The following is a 5,639-nucleotide window of genomic DNA, read 5'->3' as shown; positions in this document are numbered from 1 at the left end:
AAAATAAATAATTTTACCAAGAAGCCCCAACGGCTCCACAAGCTGCGATCATACAAATTTTTCCCCTCCCACTTACACCCCCGTATCTCATGATTCAGGTGAATTAGAATAAGTTTTAGTATGCCATTTTGTAAGTTAGGACTAAACCTTTCGATCAATATATAACTTGATCTGATCGGACAGTCGTAGAAAATTTTCCAACTTAGCTGTATATATAGTTAGTCGCCTTTCGCACCATTCGTGCTGCTTTCGTCACTAACGCGAACTGCCGTCCGCAGTGATTGAGGCGTTATGTAACTTTAAAATTTACTTGTTAATTCAATTTTAATTACTTACTTATTTGATTTAACGTCGGATATTCCACACCTTGGATCCATTTGCCGTCCAAAATGATGTGCACCTTTTTGTAATAAGTAATTACCGGTTGTTAAATCTAATATTATAGGCCCATTTCCATTTTGCCCTTTTTGGGAATGCTAGTCAAATTAATACTCATTTGACAATAAAAAACCTGCTAAGTGAAGCGCAGTGTTCAGAAAGAACAGAATCTGCACTACAGGGGTCTTAAAAGTTACTGAAAATATCCGAAAGAGACTAGACGATGGGCAAGTAACTTTCTTGACACTGCTAGACTTTAGTAAAGTCTTTGATACAGTCAATCATGAAGTTCTGTGCACAAAAGCCTCTTCGGGTTCTCTAGTACGACAGTCAGGCCACTAAACTTGTGTTGCTTCTCGTCCTTTTTGACGTCTACACTTGGTGCCCCACAAGGGTCAGTTTTAGGACTATGTTAATGACCTACCAAGTCAGTGTGTGATGTTCATATGTATGCTGATGATGTGCAAATTTATGTGAGTCGTCCACTGTGTAATATTTATGAATGTATTGACATAACCATTAGGGAGTAAGCAAACATTGACGAGTAGGCAAATATAACGGATTGGCTCTTAATCCTTCCAAGTCGAATTGTATAGTTATATACAAAAAAACAATTAATACTAAGGCAGGCCGGCAGGCTAAAGCAGATTAAATTAAATAGCTGTGCAATAAAATGTGTAGATCGTATCAACAACCTGGGTTTCACCCAGAACAATACATTAACATGGAATGACCACATAACAAAAATGGTTGGGAGGACGTACGGAATACTTGAAATTCTATATATGACTCAAAGATTTGTACCGAAGAGAATTAGACTACTTATTGCGAAGAGCTATCTTATACCAACACTCTTCTATCACACCAAAAAGTAATTTTTATGTACAAGCATGTTGCATCTGGCCAAATTAATAAACGGTAATATTTTTTTTTTTATCGATATTTCGATAGCTCAAATCTGTTCAGCGCGGACAAGTGTGACCGAAGGCTGCGAGCACATCACAGGGCTGTGTCCGTCGGTGAGCAGTATAAGAGCCAGAGAGATAGGCCTTATGAGTGTATGCGTGAGCGGTCTACTGTGCAGACTGCACCGATGGACCTGAATATGGGAAAATCAAAATAAAATATAATTTAAAATTAAATATATACACACATCCACATACGGTCAGTGAACAACGCAGTGCAGTGATACGAAGCAATAAATATATCAGTTTATTGTCAAGACAAAAGCAACAACAATATCACAAAACAACAACAACAAGCAACAAGTGTAAAATTTTTTTGTACCCCATACAAGCATACATTTATGCAAACACACACACCTACAAAATATATATATTTTTAGCAACAATATAACAATAACCCAAACCCAATATTATTCACCTAAATATCGGTCAACGACAAGTAAACAATCAACAATTAAAACAACACAACGTGCGTCGCGCCAAAGACAAAACAACAATTAAACAAACAGCTGACGGCAAAGTGTGTTTTGGCAGCGTTCAGCCACGAGACGGCGACGTCAGCGCTGTCTGGCTGCGCTTAGCTGGATATCTGGTGAGCTGTACCGTTTATATCGTTCCCTGTTCCTGGACTGGATTGGCAGTTTAATTAATTAATAGATTATTTATTTAAATTATTATTTATTGAATTTGTTATTTATTTACCTGTTATTTATTGCTTAATGTAAATTTTTTGGTTCTCTTTCGTTCACTTTGTTAACGTAAAGTCATTTATTTATTATTGTTTAGTTAATTTATAATTATTTATTTTATTATTTATTTATTATTTAATCCATTATTCAATATTTTTGATAAAAAATTCATTTATTTAATTTTAAACTTAAAAATTTATTTAAATCTGTTAATTTTTTTTCTTTTGTTAATTAATTTTAATATTTATTTGTTTATTTACTTTCGTTCATTTATTTATTATTTTCGTATTTTTATACCCTGAGCCCATTGAAAATGGGCAAAAAAGGGTATAATGTGTTTGGCAGAATGTATGTAACAGGCAGAAGGAGGGGTGGCAGACCCCATAAAGTATATATATTCTTGATCAGGATCAACAGACGAGTCGATCTAGCCCTGTCCGTCTGTCTGTCCGTCTGTCCTTCTGTCCGTCTGTCTGTCCGTCTGTTTGAACGCGTCGATCTCAGATACTATAAGTGCTAGAGACTTCAAATTTGGAGTGCAGGTTTGTGAATACCATACGCAGGTCAAGTTTGTTTCCAATTTTTGATGCCACGCCCCCTTCGCCCACAAATTGTAAAAAAACGATTTACAGGCGCAATTTTTGACATAGCACTTCCTAACTGAACAGTTCGCTTTTTTTTTGTTAGTTTATATTTTTATTTAAAACTGAATTTTGTTCGTCACAAAATGGGATGTCAGAAATTTTGGGGCTAGAAATTGCTTTCGTCACTAGACTTTTACCTCGTGTAGAGGTTTTTTTTGTGGGATATCAGAAATTTTTGCAATTGCTTTTGCTTTTGACATTGTAACTTTTTCATTTATGCAGGCAAATAGTAAAATATGTAAATTTAGTTGTTCAACGTATTTCTATTGAAAAAAAAATTGTTCTTTAATTATAATGAAAAACTAGGGGGCTCCGCCTCCTGCTCGCTTTGCTACAGCCGAGCATACTCTACTGTCGGAGACCCCGTACTTACTATGAAAAAAAAAAGTTTTTCATACTAAGACTTTGATTTCGCCTGATCGGTGCTATGACAGCTATATGATATAGTGGTTCCATTAGAACCAACGTTGGTCAGAATATATAAGTTTAATTTAAATGCATATTCCATTAGTTTGGTTACGATATCTCGTAAAACAAAAAAGTTTTTCATACCAAGACTTAATGTTGGACCGATTGGCTATATGATATAGTGGTCCGATAAGAACTAACTTCGGTCAGGATTTTAAAACTGACTTAAATGCAAATGCTATCAATTTGGTTAAAATATCTCACTAAACAAACAAGTTTTTCATACTAAAACCTAATTTTGACCCGATCGGTCCTATGACAGCTATATGATATAGTAGTCTGATTTGAACCAACTTTGGTCAGGATATATAAAACCAAGTTAAATGCATATTGTATCAGTTTGGTTGAGATATCTCATAAAACAAAAAAGTTTTTCTCACTAAAACATGATTTTCGACCGATAGAAAAATGTATTTATTCATTAACTACTTCATTAATATCTTCCAAGCCCCTCAACCAAAATGTATGTTTCATATACCAAAAAACGAGGAATTGTACGTATTACAACATAATACAATTTAATGAAATCGTTAGAGCCGTTTTGTCAGAAATCGCCAAAATGTAAGCTTAAAAACATTGTATCACCTGTAAAGTGTAACCTGAATACTTTAGAAAAAAAGTAAAGGTACGCATAAAAGCCCTCAAACACACCTTTCCAATAATATATAGAACATATCTGTAGCTTTTATGGTTTGGAAACTGTTGAGGTTTCAATTTCAGCGGGATTTAGCGTTTTCCCGCTAAACTAGCGGGAAATTGAAAAAGTCGTAGAACAAACATTTCTAGGTTTTCAAACAACAAACAACAACAAACAAATCCCCATCATTACATCTTAGCTTTTTTAGCGCTTTGATACAAACAGACAAACAAAGAAACTAACTTTTCATTTCATTTTGAGAAGTCCACTAAAAATTTCAAATTTATTTATCTTTTGAACCAGTTAACAGTTTGGGTCATCGAGTATCAATCGACGCGTATTTTGATAAAATTTTTAAAAAATAAATAATTTTACCAAGAAGCCCCAACGGCTCCACAAGCTGCGATCATACAAATTTTTCCCCTCCCACTTACACCCCCGTATCTCATGATTCAGGTGAATTAGAAAAAGTTTTAGTATGCCATTTTGTAAGTTAGGACTAAACCTTTCGATCAATATATAACTTGATCTGATCGGACAGTCGTAGCAAATTTTCCAACTTAGCTGTATATATAGTTAGTCGCCTTTCGCACCATTCGTGCTGCTTTCGTCACTAACGCGAACTGCCGTAATTTTAAAATTTACTTGTTAATTCAATTTTAATTACTTACTTATTTGATTTAACGTCGGATATTCCACACCTTGGATCCATTTGCCGCCCAAAATGATGTGCACCTTTTTGTAATAAGTAATTACCGGTTGTTAAATCTAATATTATAGGCCCATTTCCATTTTGCCCTTTTTGAATGCTAGTCAAATTAATACTCATTTGACAATAAAAACCTGCTAAGTGAAGCGCAGTGTTCAGAAAGAACAGAATCTGCACTACAGGGGTCTTAAAAGTTACTGAAAATATCCGAAAGAGACTAGACGATGGGCAAGTAACTTTCTTGACACTGCTAGACTTTAGTAAAGTCTTTGATACAGTCAATCATGAAGTTCTGTGCACAAAAGCCTCTTCGGGTTCTCTAGTACGACAGTCAGGCCACTAAACTTGTGTTGCTTCTCGTCCTTTTTGACGTCTACACTTGGTGCCCCACAAGGGTCAGTTTTAGGACTATGTTAATGACCTACCAAGTCAGTGTGTGATGTTCATATGCATGCTGATGATGTGCAAATTTATGTGAGTCGTCCACTGTGTAATATTTATGAATGTATTGACATAACCATTAGGGATTGACGAGTATGCAAATATAACGGATTGGCTCTTAATCCTTCCAAGTCGAATTGTATAGTTATATACAAAAAAACAATTAATACTAAGGCAGGCAGGCAGGCTAAAGGAGATTAAATTAAATAGCTGTGCAATAAAATGTGTAGATCGTATCAACAACCTGGGTTTCACCCAGAACAATACATTAACATGGAATGACCACATAACAAAAATGGTTGGGAGGACGTACGGAATACTTGAAATTCTATATATGACACAAAGATTTGTACCGAAGAGAATTAGACTACTTATTGCGAAGAGCTATCTTATACCAACACTCTTCTATCACACCAAAAAGTAATTTTTATGTACAAACATGTTGCATCTGGCCAAATTAATAAACGGTAATATTTTTTTTTTATCGATATTTCGATAGCTCAAATCTGTTCAGCGCGGACAAGTGTGACCGAAGGCTGCGAGCACATCACAGGGCTGTGTCCGTCGGTGAGAGCGAGTATAAGAGCCAAAGAGAGATAGGCCTTATGAGTGTATGCGTGAGCGGTCTACTGTGCAGACTGCACCGATGGACCCGAATATGGGTCAAAGCCAAGGCCGATCGGCCGTTGACTCGGTTGGGACCGTTGT

Source organism: Drosophila innubila, assembly GCF_004354385.1.
Source record: "Drosophila innubila isolate TH190305 chromosome 2L unlocalized genomic scaffold, UK_Dinn_1.0 5_B_2L, whole genome shotgun sequence".
NCBI lineage: Eukaryota > Metazoa > Arthropoda > Insecta > Diptera > Drosophilidae > Drosophila > Drosophila innubila.
The sequence above is the reverse complement of the archived record's forward strand: the minus strand, read 5'-3'. Positions refer to the sequence as shown.